A 19,070-nucleotide genomic window follows, 5' to 3' on the forward strand; every position below is an offset into this window, starting at 1 on the left:
TGAGAACATGTGTTGAGGAAACTATGAATATTTGAAACTGCAGTAACAAAGAAATATAAATGGTAATCTGAGAAATTAAGAAAATATTTCCTAGGTAGTGATTGATCAGTGTTTCCATACAGAAAGTATCTTAATTAACTTAATTCTTAGTTAAGGTCATTTAAATAAATTTCTTCAGATGGTACACACGGGAAACATTTATGTATGATAGATGAGATGCTGAGAGGGACAGAGGATTAAACACACATTGTTTATGCGAAGCAGTTCTCAAAGAAACCTCTTGTTAGTGTTTGAAATCAGTGAATGGGTGCACCAAAGCTCCTTCCTGTGTATTAATATGGAGGGGTACGGGGGTCTGTACCAGACCAAACTGCAGAGTGTGATCTGGGTTTATGGCAGGGTGTGATGACAACCTGGATTTGCTTCAAGTTTGCTTTTCCTTTGGTTTACTCCCTAATAGCAAATAAGCACTACAAAAGATATTAAATAAAATTTGAAAACAAGGCATGTGTACATGGCTCCATTTTCCTCCCTTGTACTTCATGAAAGCAAGTCTTGATTTGGTGGTTGGTAGCCTGCCCAGAGTGAGATGTCTAATGGAGGAAAGAAGGCAGTATTACAGGACTGTTGTCTTTTGTACTCCCCGATTCATTAGCATTTGGAAACAGCTTATGTAAAGCATAATCCTGCACTCAGGAAGTCATCTCATGCAGGGTGAATGTCCAGCCAGCTCCCTGATCTTTAAGTTCTTGCCATGGCAGCAGTAGGGAAATCTCCCCTTGTCTCTCTGCACGATACAAGTCCTAGGTGATTCCCATTTATTTCCCCTTAGGGGGTTTCCGTGGAAAAATCTGGCCACAGGATACCACGGGGACTTCTAGTAGTAATCATAAAAAGTAAGTTGTAAGTCAGGGTACAGAAATAAAAGGTCAAGTGTGAACACTATTGAAATATATATTTTTAAAAAGTAGGGCTCATATCTTACTAATATGTTATTACTGCTTATAATGTTCAAAATAAATGATAGAGAAGGAATTAAACCTAATTAGCTATGAAATACCTTTCATTCAGAAGCAGGAGACAAAGGGGAGGGTGTGTCTTGGTTTCGTTTATTTTCGGTAAGGAGAAATAAGGATAGAGTACTTGCTCTATTACTTGTCTAGTTATTTAGAGAACTGAATCTGCATATAACTTGTTTAAATTTATAAGTACATCCTGACATTTCCAATGACATGGTGGTTAAGTTACAATATTAGGATCAGATCAATCTGAGTTTAAATCATAGTTCTGCTGTTTACTCACAGTTTGATGTTGAACAATCAAACCGTTTCAAGCCTCTATTTCTTTATCTGTAAAATAGGGATCTTAAAGAAAATCTCTTACTGTTTTTGTGAAAATTAAATGAGGTCACAGGTATAAAACACAGAGTACCTGGCACATAGTAACCACTAAATAATATTATTAAACAAATGATCAATTATTGAATCCAACAAAGTCTATAAAATTCTAGCACCAGCTAGTACGTAACCTAAGAAAAAAAATCTGATTCTAAACTTTTTGATTATTTAAAACTTCTCCATTATAATGAAAAAACATTTTAGAATCTTCACAGGTTTCTTATTTTCTTCCCAATAGTTCTGAGAAGCTATTATTGAAGTCACGAGTCAATACGAGAATAGTTGACTCCTATCCTTTCCTCTTCCTCCAAGCCACACCAAACGCTCTGTATTGATTAGCTTTCTTATTATGCTCTCAGTCCTTTTTTACTTCAGATAACAAACTCTATTTCTAAATGATTTGGGAAATACATGCTTTCTAAAGTACCTATTGCAATAATACCTTGGGACTTTAGAGCAAAGGATGTGAAGAAAAACCATTTTCATGAATACCACATTAGTGCTTTGTATTTAGGAAGCACCTTTCATCTGCATCTCTCAAAGTCCTTCACAAATATTATCTGATGCTTTATTCACTGGGCCACGCTGCAAAGAAAATTGCCTTTCAGCGAAGTCCCTCAAAGTACATAAAACCTCAGGAGGGAAGGAACTGTAGATAGTTGGTTAAAGTGTCAGGAATATTCAGAGACATTTAAAAATAGTATATATGAAAATACCAACAAAGTGCGACTGCTTCTTAAAAATATGAGGTCCCCATAGGTGTAGCTTTCAGAGTAAATACATATATAGGAACTTTGTTGTATGGGCACTAAAACCAACATTCACAATATAAGTTAATGATATTTGATCAATTTTCTAACCTAACTTGGTATAGATGACTTACCTTATATACACATATATATTTATTAAAGCATTGCATATTAATGATTTGTATGTGCTAAGTCGCTTTGGTCAAGTCTGAATCTTTGTGACCCCATGGACTGTAGCCTGCCAGGCCCCTCTGTCCATGGGGATTCTCCAGGCAATACTGGAGTGGGTTGCTATGCCCTCCTCCAGGGGATCTTCTCGATCCAGGGATCAAACCCGTGGCTCCTGCATTGCAGGCAGATTTTTTACCACTGAGCCACTGGAGAAGCCCCAATATAAATAATATTAATGATAGTCCCTAGTATATGTAAAAAGCATGGATGTCAGACAAGGATTGTATACCAAGTACTTAGCACAGTGATTGGTTCTCAGTTAATGTTAGTTACCAAAATAATTATTGTAAATATTATCATTATGAAGTTAGATTAGGAAAATTATTTTCTTTAACAGAATTCAGTGAAAGCCTACCTGTATTCACATTAGTTGCTATTGTTCCTAAAATATGTACCTATGAACTAAGAGGGAAAGGAAAACTCACCCCCTTTCTCAGGATGGGGAGAAGCATGACCACTTGCACATTGAGACCTTTTACAGGCTTCTGACTGTAATGGTTTATCAGTGTCTGGTTGTCACAGACTATGGCTGTGGTGTGTGTGTGTGTGCTTAGTTGCTCAGTAGTGTTTGATTCTTTGTCACCCTATGGACTCGGAGAAGGCAATGGCAACCCACTCCAGTACTCTTGCCTGGAAAATCCCATGGATGGAGGAGCCTGGTAGGCTGCAGTCCATGGGGTTGTGAAGAGTTGGACACGACTAAGCGACTTCACTTTCACTTTCTTGCACTGGAGAAGGAAATGGCAACCCGCTCCAGTGTTCTTGCCTGGAGAATCCCAGGGATGCGGGCGAAAGCCTGGTGGGCTGCCGTCGCAGGGGTCGCACAGAGTTGGACACGACTGAAGTGACTTAGCAGCAGCAGCAGCACCCCATTGGACTGTAGCCTGCCAGGCTCCTCTGTCCATGGCGATTCTCCAGGCAAGAATACTGAGTGGGTTGCCATGCTCTCCTTCAGGGGATCTTCCCAACCCCAGGGATGGAACTCAGATCTCCTGCACTGCAGGAAAGTTCATTACAGTCTGAGCCACCAGGGAAGCCCCTATGGCTGTGGATACGCTATGAAAATATGTGGATAATTTGGGGGTGGGTTTGGGGGAGGGGAGACTGTATCAAGTGAGGGACTTTATATAATCCAAAGGAAATAACTTAGAGAACTTTAATCAATTTTATTGATACCATGAAAACACATTAATGTATACACATTCACTGTAGAGTTGCCCTCAGCTTCATGTACTGCTTCTTAGGGTTTTTATTTTTGGTCTTAGATACTCAATTATTGTATCTTATTATTCACACCTAAGAAACACCTGGAGTAACAGGCAAATTTGACCTTGGAGTACGGAATGAAGCAGGGCAAAGCCTAATGAGTTTTGGCAAAGGAATACACTTGTCATGACAAACACCCTCTTCCAACAACACAGAAGACTCTACACATGGACGTCACCAGATGGTCAACATTGAAATCAGGTTGATTATATTCTTTGCAGCCAAAGATGGAGAAGGTCTATATACTCAGCAAAAACAAGACTGGGAGCTGACTGTGGCTCAGATCATGAACTCCTTATTGCCAAATTCAGACTTAAATTGAAGGAAGTAGGGAAAACCACTAGACCATTCAGGTATGACCTAAATCAAATCCCTTATGGTTATACAGTGGAAGTGAGAAATAGATTTAAGGCACTAGATCTGATAGACAGAGTGCCTGATGAACTATGGATGGAGGTTCCTGACATTGTATAGGAGACAGGGATCAAGACCATCCTGAAGAAAAAAGAAATGCAAAAAAGCAAAATGGCAGTCTTAGGAGGCCTTACAAATAGCTGTGAAAGGAAGAGAAGTGAAAAGTAAAGGAGAAAAGGAAAGATATAAGCATCTGAATGCAGAGTTCCAGAGAATAGCAAGGAGAGATTAAAAAAAAGCCTTCCTCAGCGATTAATGCAAAGAAATAGAGGAAAACAACAGAATGGGAAAGACTAGAGATCTCTTGAAGAAAATTAGAGATACCAAGGGAACATTTCATACAAAGATGGGCTCGATAAAGGACAGAAATGGTAGGGATCTAACAGAAGCAGAAGATATTAAGAAGAGGTAGCAAGAATACATAGAAGAACTGTACAAAAAAGATATTCATGACCAAGATAATCACAATGGTGTGATCACTCATCTAGAGCCAGACATCCTGGAATGTGAAGTCAAGTGGGCCTTAGGAAGCATCACTATGAACAAAGCTAGTGGAGGTGATGGAATTCCAGTGGAGCTATTTCAAATCCTGAAAGATGATGCTGTGAAAGTGCTGCACTCAAAATGCCAGCAAATTTGGAAAACTCAGCAGTGGCCACAGGACTGGAAAAGGTCAGTTTTCATTCCAATCCCAAAGAAAGGCAATGCCAACAAATGCCCAGACTACTGCACAATTGCACTCATCTTACATGCTAGTAAAGTAATGCTCAAAATTCTCCAAGCCAGGTTTCAGCAATACGTGAACCATGAACTTCCAGATGTTCAAGCTGGTTTTAGAAAAGGCAGAGGAACCAGAGATCAAACCGGCAACATCTGCTGGATCGTGGAAAAAGGAAGAGAGTTCCAGAAGAAACATCTATTTCTGCTTTATTGACTATGCCAAAGGCTTTGACTGTGTGGATCACAATAAACTGTGGAAAATTCTGAAAGAGATGGGAATACCAGACCACCTGACCTGCCTCTTGAGAAAACTATGTGCAGGTCAGGAAGCAACAGTTAAAACTGGACATGGAACAACAGACTGGTTCCAAATCAGGAAAGGAGTGCGTCAAGGCTGTATATTGTCACCCTGCTTATTTAACTTATATGCAGAGCACACCATGAGAAATGCTGGGCTGGAAGAAGCACAAGCTGGAATCAAGATTTCCAGGAGAAATATCAATAACCTCAGATATGCAGATGACACCACCCTAATGGCAGAAAGTGAAGAGGAACTAAAAAGCCTCTTGAGGAAAGTGAAAGAGGAGAGTGAAAAAGTTGGCCTAAAGCTCAACATTCAGAAAACGAAGATCATGGCATCTGGTCCCATCATTTCATGGCAAATAGATGGGGAAATAGTGGAAACAGTGTCAGACTTTATTTTTGGGGGCTCCAAAATCACTGCAGATGGTGACTGCAGCCATGAAATTAAAAGACACTTACTCCTTGGAAGGAAAGTTATGACCAATCTAGATAGCATATTAAAAAGCAGAGACATTACTTTGCCAACAAAGGTCCATCGATTCAAGGCTATTGTTTTTCCAGTGGTCATGTATAGATGTGAGAGTTGGACTGTGAAGAAAGCTGAGCACCAAAGAATTGATGCTTTTGAAGTGCAGTGTTGGAGAAGACTCTTGAGGGTCCCTTGGACTGCAAGGAGATCCAACCAGTCCATCCTAAAGGAGATCAGTCCTGGGTGTTCATTGGAAGGACTGATGCTAAAGCTGAAACTCCAATACTCTGGCCACCTCATGTGAAGAGCTGACTCATTGGAAAAGACTCTGATGCTGGGCGGGATTGGGGGCAGGAGGAGAAGGGGACAACAGAGAATGAGATGGCTGGATGGCACCACCGACTCAATGGACATGAGTTTGAGTAAACTCTAGGAGTTGGTGATGGACAGGGAGGCCTGGCGTGCTGCGATTTATGGGGTCGCAAAGAGTCAGACATGACTGAGCAATTGAACTGAATACGTTGTAAAATTCAATTATTTGAAAAAAAATGTTGTTAAGAATGTGGGATCATGAAAGTCTTCAGAGGAGATGAAAAATTTCAACTTATTTGAAGAAAATACATTGCTTTAAAGTCATATATTGCTCCCACTTTAGAGATGGCTAATATGAGGCCTATTGAAGTAAAGAACCTGGTCCAAGGCCTTGATTCTATAGCATTGACCTAACTCTATTAGCTGCCACTCAGCCATCTCTCCTGGGATTCCAAGTAAGTCACACCAATGGCATTTCTATCACACTTGCCATTCATATTCATTGCAACCAATGAAGATAAAATGCTGTGACTGAATCAGCTCTGTAACAACTCATTCTATATAATAGGTTACTTTATTTGTAAATTCAGTTCAGTATGGTTGTGCACAAATCATTACGTGCTTCCTTTTACTTGTCAGGAGCAAATAGCCTCATTTCAGAAGTATCTACATAATTTATGTGATCCTTATCATCAGTCTTTAGCTTATATCATTTTATCCCATGTGGATCTTGAAAATATCAGAAGAGATTGTTTAATGGGCTTGCTTTAAAAAGACAACTGACCAATTTATTTATGGCATTTTTCTTTCTGTACGGTAAAACCGAATCATATTTATTAATGAAATATTATGGCACTAAAATAAATTCTTCTTATACCTGGCACTCATGATGACCATCTTTCTACTTGTGGAGAGTACAAAATTAGTTTTCAAATACATGCTATTAAAAATAAACTAGATTTCCTTCAGCTACAAATCACAGGTAGGGGTTTTCCTTTACTAAGTATGATTTAGAGTTATAACAATGGATAATCATGAGGGTGTCTTCAGTTAGGGTAGTTCAAGTAGCAATTCTAGAAATAGTATGACTACGTGTCACTCAGTAAAATAGCTCTAACGCTTGGCTGTATTATACAAATCTATAGTGTAATGCTTAATGGATATGACAAAATCTAAAGTCTAAAAATGTTAGGGATATTAGAGCTGCCTTTTGCTTTTTAAAAAGTAATTAAACATTATTTTATATTTTAAGAATTTTAGTAACTTGTTATGCATCAGTTACTGTATTGTTTATAATACAACCATTCTAATGTAATTTGTGTAGCACTTTCATTTGAAAGAGCTGGAAATGTTAAAAACAAAACCAAGAAACCAAAACACAACATTCTCTAATACTATATACAAAAATAAACTCAAAATGGATTACAGACCTAAATGTAAGACCGGAAACCTTTAAACTCCTAGAGGAAATCTTAGGCAGAACACTCTTTGACATAAATCACAGTAATATTGTTTTATATGTCTTCTAAAGCAAAGGAAATAAAAGCAAAAATAAACAAATGGGACCTAATTAAACTTAAAAGCTTTTGCACAGCAAAGGAAGCCATCAACAAAACAGCCTACTGATTCAGACAATCTACTCAATGGGGAAAAAAAATGAGCACATGATATGATCAATAAGGTGTTAATATCCAACATATACAAGCATCTCATACAACTCAACATCAAAAAATCAAACAAACCATCTGATTTGAAAATGGACAGAAGAACTGAACAGACATTTTTCCAAAAAGGAAATGCAGGTGTCCAACAGGCATATGAAAAGAAGCTAAACTTTGTTAATCATCAGGCAAATGCAAATCAAAACCTCAAAGAGGTATCACCTCACACCTGCCATAATGTCTATCATCAAAAAGAATGCAAACAGCCAACAGTAGTGAGGGTGTAGAGGAAAAGGTGTACACTGTTAGTGAGAATGTAAATTCATGCAACCATTGTTAGAACGTTTGGAGGTTTCTCAAAAAACTAAAAGTAGAGCTACCACTGACCCAGCAACTTCACTCCTGGGTATATATAGAAAAAGAAAAAACACTAATCCAAAATGATGTATGCACCCCAATGTTCATGGTAACATTATTTACAATTACCAAAATATAGAAGCAACCTAAGTGTTCATCAACAGATGAATGGATAAAGAAGATGTGTATGTACACACACACACATACACACACACACACACACACACATCCCGAAATACTACTCAGCCATTAAAAAGGATATTTTTGTTTTATTTGTGCAATCTCAAAAATACAACAAGCTAGTGAATAAAACAAAAAGAAACAGACTCACAGTACAAAGAAGAAACTAGTGGTTACCAGTTAAGAGAGGTGAGAGGGGAGGGGCAATATAGGGATAGGGGATTAAGAGGTATATACTATCAGTTATAAAATAAGCTAGAAGGATATATTGTACAATATGGGGAATATAGCCAATTTTTATTATAATTATAAATGAAGTATGACCTTTACAAATTGTGAATCCCTATATTATATACCTATAACTTATATAATATTGTACAGCAACCATACTTCAATTTTAAAGATAGTAAAAAACAAAAGTAAAACAAAAACCAAGCCCATAATGCCCTAAACATACAAGTTTGTTTATCCATGAGTCCAGTGAGTAGATGTATCAGAACAACATACTTATTCTAAAAATGAAATGATTGTTCATTCTGTGAAACAAAGAGAACAACCCACAGAAAGAAAAGGCAATCTCAGAAATGGGAGAAAATATTTTCAAGTCATATATCTGATTAGGAGTTAATATACAGAATATGCAAAGAACTCCTAAGATTCAACAACAACAGAAAACAATCTTATTTTACAATAGGCAAAGGAGTTGAAAAGACATTTATCCAAAGGATATACGCAAATGTCCAAGAATCATACAAAAAGATGTTCATCCTCACTAATCATCATGAAAATGTAAATCAAAACCACAATGAGATATTGCCTCATACTCATTAGGATGGTGGTGGTTTAGTCGCTAAGTCATGCCTGACTCTTGCAACACCATGGACTGTAGCCCAGCAGACTCTTCTGTTCATGGGATTTCCCAGGCAAGAATACTGGAGTGGGTTGCCATTTCCTTCTCCAGGGGACCCTCCTGACCCAGGGATTGAACTTGGCTCTCCTGCACGGCAGGCAGATTCTTTACTGATTGAGCTCGTTAGGATGGCCACTATCACAAAACAGAATATCATTAGTATTGGTGAATATATGGAGAAATTAGAAATCTGTGAACTTATTTTGGAATGTAAAATGTTGATGTATGGAGGTTCTTCAAAAAATTAAAAATAGAATTACCATATGATCTGGCAACCCCATTTCTGGGTGAGTCACATCTAAAATAATTAAAAACAGGATCTTCAAGAGTATTTACACACCCATATTTACTGAAGCATTAGTCACAATAGCCAAAATGTGGTAGCAACGTCTATGCCTACTGGTGGATGAATTGAAAAGGAAAATGTGGTATATACATAGGATAGAATACTATTCAGCTTCTATTAAGAAGAAAATCATGTTGTACCACAGGAAGGAACCTTGAGGATATTGTACATGAAATAAGCCTGTATGATTCTATTTATATGTGATATCTAAAGTAGTCAAACTATCAGAAAATGAATGGTGACTTCCAAGAGTGGAGGGCAGCTGGGGAGCTATTCAATGGGTAAAGAGTTTCAATTTTGTAAGATGAAAAAGAGACCCTTTGCAAAACCATGTGCATATAGTGCCACTGTGCACTTAAAAATGTTTAGGATGATGAATTTATATGTTCTTTTACCTCAATAAGAAAAGTCATGCCATTCCTTCATTAACTGAATCTTTATTTTATCTTAGTCATATAGTGACAGTGTGATAATGTGAGTTGGTGATATCACAGTGGCCAAATCCAAGCACTCAGGACAAGGTAGCCAAATTGTAATAGATAATGACACAGTCAGCATATAGATCTTGCTGGTAATACAAGAACTGTGGGGTTCTTGGTCATTTATGCTTTAATGGGCAAGAATAGTTTTAATGCACTGAATTGTGTAAATATGTACAGCCTATTCCTTAATTTATACAATGGAAAGAGAAAACAAGTGATCCTATTGGAAAATCTGGGAAAAATATTTACATAAATAAAATGATAAATAGCCAACTCTCTTCATCAGATCAGAATGACATAACACAATGCCACAGACTGGGTGGCTTAAACAACAAAACTTTATTTTCTCACTGTCCTGGAGGATAGAAGCGCCAGTCAAGGTGCCAGCATGGTCAGTTTAGGGCCTTACTTATAGATGGCCATCTTCTCACTGTATCTTCACATGGCAAGAGAGGGAGAGAGAAACCTCTCTGTATCTTTTCTTATAAGGGCAATGATCCCATCATGAGGGCCCCACACCCTCTTGATCTCATCTAAAACTAATTATCTCCCAAATGCTCCATCTCTGACTATATCACATTGGGTGTTAGGGTTACACATATGAATTTTGAAGGGATGCAATTCATTCCATAGCATTCTGCTCCTGGTCCCCGCAAATTCATGTTCTCATATGCAAAATATTTCATTCCATTCAAACAGCCCCAAACTCTTAACACATTTCAGCATCAACACTAAAGTCTAAAGTCCAAAGTCCAAATTTTTATTTAAATATCATCAACATCAGATTTGGGTGAGACTAGAAGTATCATTCATCCAGAGGCAAGAAATCAAGAAATAAAGAAAGGAAAGAGAAAGGAGTGCTAGCTCTCTGGTGGCTCCTGAGTAAGAACACTAATCCCATCATTGGGCTTCTCTGGTGGCTCAGATGGTAAAAAATCCTCCTGAAATGCAGGAGACCCAAGTTCAATCCCTGAGTGGGAAGATCCCCTGGAGGAGGAAATGGCAACCCATTCCAGTATTCTTGCCTAGAGAATCCCCATGGACAGAGGAGCCTGGAGGGTTACAGTGCATGGGGTCACAAAGAGTCAGACAGGACTGAGCGACTAACACACAGACACACAAAATCCCATCATTAGGGCCCTGCCCTCACGGCCTCCTCTAAACCTAATTGTCTCCCAAAGGTCTACCAAAATACATTAGGGGTTAAGGCATCAATATAGGAATTAGGGAGTGGGGTGAGACACAATTCAACCCCTGGTGTCAACATATTCTTTAACTGATCTAGATAATACTATATAAACACTAAACAAACATTTTCTTATTTATTTTCCAACATATCTTACATTCCATATTAGTTTCATAGTTTGTAAAACAGTTGATTTAAAAGTTATTTCTCATTATACTTTACCATCCGACAATGTATGGCATAATTTATGAGCTAACATCCCTTTAAAAATTGTTATGCTCATTTGGAATTAGGATATATAATACTGATATAATTAATGTAGAACAGATCAGGTCTCAGACATTCTGAATAAATGGTTTTCTACTGTATTTAATTACTCTCAGTTCTCTGACACATGGAGAGCTGCAAATATCATTCCAGTTATATATCATTCCCATTTAAAAACATGGTAAATTATTATGATTAACAGTTGCTGGTACAATACATAAATATATTTAAATATAAGATGAGGAAAATGAGGCACAGAAAATGTATGTTATTTGCCCAAGATCACACGGTCAACCAAGGCTGGCATTTCTGATGAAGACAGCTTGAATCCATATCATAATCAGTTTCCACCTTTATACCAAATGATCAGCATCCTATGTCTTTCCGAAAACACACTGTAGGTTGAACTAAGGAAGAGCAAAACATGGGTACTCTTTACTGACAAACCTCACTCCAGAGTTTAGGGACATGGATCTGTCATTCAACCCTTTCACCCTTCCCCTAACACAGGCCTAAAAATCACCACAGGAAACAATGGGCGGTCATCAGAGAAGGTAATACAGCTGACACGGAGGGAGGGGACGCACGTACATACGAACAGAACTGCCTTAACCAGCAGGGAAGAGCAAAGAGGGATACGGTTAAAAAGAGAGCAAGAGAACAGAAAAGTGATAAGGAAGGGAAATGTCTTGAGAGAAAGGGATCAGTTTGTTGGTGGGTTAGTGAATGACATGTGGGAATGGCAAGATGGCAGAAGCAAATAATGAAATAAAAGATGGGACAAAAAATTATACACATGCTAATGCTGATTTAATATTTTTCCTACCCTAAACCAGTTATTTAATTCTCTAAAGAAGCATTTATAGACTTCTTTAATACTTATTGGGACTTCCCTGGTTGCTCAGATGGTAAAGCATCTACCTACAATGCGGGAGAACAGGGTTCAATCCCTGGGTCAGGAAGATCTCCTGGAGAAGGAAATGCCAACCCACTCCAGTATTCTTGCCTAGAAAATCCCACAGACGGAGGAGCCTGTAGGCTGCAGTCCATGGGGTCGCAAAGAGTCGGATATGACTGAGCGACTTCACTTTCACTTTCATATACTTATTAAGGGTTGTGCATGCGTGCTCAGTCACTTCAGTTGTGTGCAACTCTTTAGGACCCCATTGGAGCCCACCAGGCTCCTCTGTCGATGAGATTTTCCAGTCAGGAATACTGGAATGGGTTGCCATGCCCTTCTTCAGGGGATTTTCCCAATCCAGGGATTGAACCTTCACCTCCTGCATCTCAAAGCAGATTCTTTACCTGCTGAGCCATTGGGCAAGCCCCTATTAAGGGTTAGGCATGTTTTATACAAAAGCAGAGACATTACTTTGTCAACAAAGGTCTGTCTAGTCAAGGCTACGGTTTTTCCTGTGGTCATGTATGGATGTGAGAGTTGGACTGTGAAGAAAGCTGAGTGCTGAAGAATTGATGCTTTTGAACTGTGGTGTGGAGAAGACTCTTGAGAGTCCCTTGGACTGCAAGGAGATCCAACCAGTCCTTTCTGAAGGAGACTAGCCCTGGGATTTCTTTGGAAGGAATGATGCTAAAGCTGAAACTCCAGTACTTTGGCCACCTCATGTGAAGAGTTGACTCATTGGAAAAGACCCTGATGCTGGGAGGGATTGGGGGCAGGAGGAGAAGGGGACAACAGAGGATGAGATGGCTGGATGGCATCACTGACTCGGTGGACATGAGTTTGAGTAAACTCTGGGAGTTGGTGATGGACAGGGAGGCCTGGCGTGCTGCGATTCATGGGGTTGCAAAGAGTCGGACACGACTGAGCGACTGAACTGAACTGATACATAAGATACAAAGTTGAAGGTGACTGTCACAGCTCAAAAGCAAAAAGTGTGATAGGTTGGGGACTGGAGCATGAGGGACAGATGTATATACAATTATAAGACCCTAGTTTCTCAAGTGCCAAGCCCATTCATTTTAGAAATATTTTCTTATTGTAAATTATTTTCCATGAATCTATTATAAAGTTTTATAGTAAACTCATGGTATCTTGTTTTAATACCTTATAAATATTATTAATCCCAGATACTAGAAAAAGTTCAAGAAAACCAAATTGCATGTTAAATGTTCAGATTGCATAAGAAAGTTTATTTCTATTACTATCATGCAAACAGATACGCACATACACACCCATCTTCAAAAGTTTAGAGTCAACTTGCAAAAATGGTGAGACACGAGGTTCTTTGTCTCTTTAGGAGCCTGTCTACTAGTCTTAGTAGAGCTGCCACTACTAAAGGCCACATCATTAATCTATATATAATTATTCCACAGATATTCTAAGTTTCATGTGAGAACATGTCTCTTTCTTTCCAGAGCCTTTTATATGTGTGCTTTACAAGATGATCATGCTATGTCAGTCACTGAATTAGGTAATAGGCATAGAGATATCTCTTGGGTTTGAAATTAATTTGGAATAGGCGTGGAGGTGGATGTGGTCTTCTCTTTCTGGAGAGCATTTGCAAGAAGCAAAAATATACCTATCTATCCTGGAACAGATTGGGGCTTTGTTGAAGCCTATTGTAATCAGGTCACCTTGGATCAGTTAGCCTCTATTTCCTGGAGAATTAGTAAGAAAAATAAAAGACTTGCTGAAACATCTCAATTATTTAATATATAACTGTTATTTGCAGGGTTTGGTTAAGCTTTGACCCAACACTTATCAAGGAAATTATATTTTAAGTCCTTATTCATGTTACTTTATCAAAGGCCACCAGATTTTATTTTATCAGTGATTCACTGTTTGCTCTTCTGTCTTCTATTAAGAAAGACTCTGAGATCTTCAAAAGACCATCTTTTCCAATGATGAATAAGTTGGAGACTCTGGAGAGGAGAGCATGGCTAAGTACAAATGGGAACTGATTACAATCAGATGAGTATGGGAGTAGGCAGCAACTGATTGTTGGCCTTTGACAGCTCAGTTGATAAAGAATCTGCCTGCAATGTGGGAGACCTGGATTTGATTTCTGGGTTGGGAAAATCCCCTGGAAAAGGGAAAGGCTACCCACTCCAGTATTCTTGGGCTTCCCTGGTGGCTCAGCTGGTAAAGAATCTGCCTGCAATGCGGGAGACCTGGGTTCGATCCCTGGGTTGGGAAGATCCCCTGGAGAAGGGAAAGGCTACCCATTCCAGTATTCTGGCCTGGAGAATACCATGAACTATAGCCCATGGGGTCACAAAAAATCAGACATGACTGAGAGATTTTCACTTTCACTTTTTCAAACCCAGGACTAGATATTTCCACCTGAGAACCAATTAGGTGTCTCTGTGCTGCTAAATGATAGAAAGTAGGGGAAGGGATCTGAAAAAAAGTAAGGTGACAAGAAAGCTAATAAGGTATTTAGGTGGTAGTATCTGTATACAATGGTTAGGGATTATGCAAACACTTGGTGACAACTGTTTATAAGTAACTGCCTCTGGTACCATTATGTCTGTGTCTGTGCTTGTTTATCTTGTCCCTCAACTAAATGGTGTATTTTAAAGACAGAGAATTTCTTATTTTATCAATCCACATACCACCTAGTGCAAGGTCTCACTAGATAAGCTTGTCAGTGGAGTGACAAATGTGTCCCTTTCTGCAAAATAAACAGAAGAGGCCAGTTGAAGACATTTTTTGAAGTATGCTTTGTGCAAACTGGTTTTTAAATTGTAAAACTAATTATATATAGATAATCATTTTATACAATGTAAAATTTGGGGGGCTTTCCAGGTGGCACAGTGAGGAACAATATGCCTGACAATGTAGGAGACTCAAGAGACGTGGGTTCAATCCCTGGGTCAGGAAGAGTCCCTGCAGAACGGAATGTCAACTCCTCACTCCAATATTCTTGCCTAGAAAATTCCATAGGCAGAGGAGCCTGGTGGGCTACAGTCCGTGGGGTTGCAAAGAGTCAGACATGACTGAGCACACATAAGCTACTATTATAATTTAATTTGTATACAGAGAATGATTACATTACAATTCAATTCAAAATTTTAAAAAAATTTGGATGGGATATATGTATACTTATGGCCAATTCACATTGCTGTAGGCCAGAAACAAACACAACATTGTAGAGCAATTATCCTCCAATTAAAAATAAATTTAAAAAACATATTTGGGCGGTTAAAAGGGCATCATTTTGCTGGAGTCGACCTTTCTGTACTTTCCGTTCTCCAACCAAATTGCAATGTTTGTCATTTAACAGTTAGCGCTCTCCATTTCTGAACCGTTAGTTTCATATTTGACTTTCCATGTTGCGTCCTTTCCTCCAATATTCTGTTTACATCCTGCTCCTCCAAGGCCCATCACCAATGGTATTCCTTTCATTAAGCATGCCTTGACATCGAAATAAAGAAGCACTGTTTTTCTCTTCTGACCTCCCGCGTTGTATTCCTCTTACGCTCTCAGCACCTCCTAAGACATGTGAAGCTAGGTGGTGGCGGCGGGAAGAGAAGCGGATGGCCACAGAAAAAAGCAGAACCGAGCCCAATCACTGCGTCATACAACTAGCAGAAGCCTACGTGAAGATTCACAAATTCATCCTGCTGAGGTTTCTAGAATTCGATTCATTTTCAATCTTTGGATATGTACACTGACAATAAACGTTTATCATTTGAGCTGCTCTGAGCAAGTCTATGTTTCAAGCAATCAAAACAGCCTAATATTGTGCCTTGTGTTTACAAACTGCTTTTACCTGCCCTCATAGGCCATAAATTCTTTGAAAGACAGTGACCACACCTTCTTTTTTTCTCATTAGCAGCACCTATAGTGTGGCACACAGCCAGTGCTCAATGAATGCTTGTTGGAGGGATGTAGAAAACTGCACAACTGCTCATCAAATAATACTGAATTTCAGGTCACTGTTAGCAAGGCAAGAACTGAACACAGGCAGCTCCTAATAATATTTTACTAAACACTGCTTTTTCAAATGAATGGCTTGCCTGTCTCTCTCTTCAATGTTATAGATTTCTTCCTATTAGAGTTCTGTGAATGTGTTTATGATATATCTTTGCCAAAGGCTAACTTTGGCAGTAGCACCATGTATCACAAAAGATGTATCATATAAGCAAATTATATAGTAGGAAGCCATGCATTCCTCCCATTATTTTAACAAGTATCCTTGTTTAAAGGGTGGTGATCTGTATCAGGTTCTCTTCTGAAATGCCAGAAAATGTAAACTGTATGGAATTAATATCACTGTTGTCTCTTATTCAGAATGGGAAATACTTTGTCAATCTTATTTTCATATATATCTGGTTTGACTAGATAACCTCAAGGAAATTATTTTTCAAGAATGAATTTGAAGTATTAAAAGGTTCACCAAAGTCACATGAAATATACAACAATGAAGTATAGTCTCATTTCATAGATATCACCTCCTTATACCTACATAGTGTTTTATGGTTGGCAAAGCACTTTGAAATATATTATCTTATTTGTTCCTTAAAATAGGAGTCTGTGAGATAGACATGGAAGGTATCATCCCCACCTGGTACATTAAAACGGAGAGGCTAACTGACTTTGCCAAGGTCACAGAGGTAGGAAATAGTGAAGAGAACTAGGAAAATTACTAAAGTCAACTTTTAACTTTTAATCTTTTGACTTCAGATCCAGTTTTCCTGCAACTAGTTTGTATATGACAGTGTTTTTCAAACTTCAGTTGTGAGATTGACTTCGACCAGCATTTAAAGAATGAAATAGAACAGAATACATCATAGAGCATTAGCTTCATGATTTCATTTTTTTACTGAAAGTAAGAATTTGTTCAGTGAAGGAAGGAAGATTTTCCTGAAACTTTTGTCTATTATAATATAAAAGATATTATCATGAGAAATTTTGAGAAAATTAAATTGAAAGTCACTGATCTACATACTGCATTGCCCATTAAATCATTAAGTTGCTCAAAAGTAATTTATGATGCCAAAAGTCTCCATGTTATTGGTTTTAACATTAAAATAATTGTGGATAATACAAATGTATTTTCTGGCAATTCTTCAGTTAGGTATTAATTATATGGGGCAATTTCATTGACCTCTTTTAGGAGTTAGATGGCAATGACGACCCTGTATGCAAGACAGGGAAAGAGACACAGATGTGTATAACGGACTTTTGGACTCAGAGGCAGAGGGAGAGGGTGGGATGATTTGGGAGAATGACATTCTAACATGTATACTATCATGTGAATTGAATCGCCAGTCTATGTCTGACGCAGGATGCAGCATGCTTGGGGCTGGTGCATGGGGATGACCCAGAAAGTTGTTATGGGGAGGGAGGTGGGAGGGGGGTTCATGTTTGGGAATGCATGTAAGAATTAAAGATTTTAAAATTTAAAAAATAAAAAACTAAAATTAAAAAAAAATACTTGAATATTATATTTAAAATTTGAGGGTTTTATATAGACATGATTCTGGTTTTATTGAAGCTTTTATGGGAAAAATGTTAATCATACTTTATTAAGAAATCATCTTAGCAAATCTTTACCTGACTAAATATATTCCTGGTAATGCAGGATACATTGAGTATAGATAATACCAGGGAATTCAGATATTTGATTCTTATCAAAATAAAAATATCTGGTATCTCTGGAATTACATATGCCTGAGTGCATGCTCAGTCGCTCAATCACGTTCCACTCTTTGTGGCCACATGGACTGTAGCCTGCTAGACTCCCCTGCCCATGGGGATTCTCCAGGCAAGGATACTGGAGTGGCTAACCATGCCCTCCTCTAGGGGATCATTCCAACCCAGGGACTGAACCTGTGTCTCCTGCATTACAGGTGGATTCTTTTACTGCTGAGCCAATTGGACGTGAACATGAACATTGCTCAGTCGTGTCTGACTCTTTGCAACTCCATGGGCTATACTGTCCATGGAATTCTCCAGGCCAGAATATTGAAGTGACTGGGGAAGGCTCCTTAACTATAACAATGAATAATCAAAATGAATGATTCCACAATTGTTTTCTTAGTTGCGATTAACACAGTAATCATTGCCTATAAGCCATAGTGCAAAATCTTTAGTAGAGCTGGGAGCTTTATCTCCTACTCCACCACTTCACATAGGCCACACTCTTCCATGTCTTTACAATTTTGTTCATGCTTCCTTTGCTTTGAAGTCATTGTCTTTCACCTTTCTTAATGAAGCTGGCTCTTAAAGGATGAATACAAGTATTTTAGGCAATGTTACCTCTTCCATGGTGCCTTCATCCATTCCCTTTCGTGTTCTTCTCACATAATCTATTCCAGTCATTTATCAGAGATCTCAGATTATTATAATTATTACCTTCTGTGAGTTTCTTCAGCTAGGCAATGAGTTAATTGAAGGTGAAGTCTACGTCCTACACATTCTTGAATCCTTGGTGCCCATAACAATGCCTAGGACATAACAAACACTTGATTCTTTGCTAAATATGTGAGAGATATTATTTAGTTTTAATGGACATTGGCAAATACAAAACACAAAGCATTTGACATAAGATCATAAGAATTTTAATCTATTATCTATTATCTATTCTTTTTTACACTGAAAACTTTATTGTTCTCTTTTAAATGTCTGAATGTTAAAATATTAATTTAGGGGCAGAAAATTATATTATATATATTATTTTGTGGTCCATACAGTGGCAAAAGAGCTGGCTGATTTGGTCTATTCAAGCCAACATTTAATCAAATTGCTGACATCATTTAATCTGATTATGTGTAAGATACAGGCCAAGGCATTTTCATCTTCCCACAGGCTGAGATGGTGGTTTAGAGATATAGCCTACATATTAGAATTC

The 19,070-nt window shown here is 38.2% G+C and overlaps 1 protein-coding gene and 1 pseudogene across 1 annotated transcript in view; one reads left to right on the forward strand and one right to left on the reverse strand.

Moving 5' to 3' along the window:
- Positions 1–19,070, reverse strand: part of TENM1 (teneurin transmembrane protein 1) — an 899,404-nt gene that overhangs the window by 410,988 nt on the left and 469,346 nt on the right. The gene's annotated exons all lie outside the window — the stretch shown is intronic.
- Positions 9,098–19,070, forward strand: part of LOC138930108 (large ribosomal subunit protein eL32 pseudogene) — a 35,378-nt pseudogene continuing 25,405 nt past the window's right edge.

This window comes from Ovis canadensis, chromosome X (genome assembly GCF_042477335.2).
Source record: "Ovis canadensis isolate MfBH-ARS-UI-01 breed Bighorn chromosome X, ARS-UI_OviCan_v2, whole genome shotgun sequence".
Classification (NCBI taxonomy): domain Eukaryota; kingdom Metazoa; phylum Chordata; class Mammalia; order Artiodactyla; family Bovidae; genus Ovis; species Ovis canadensis.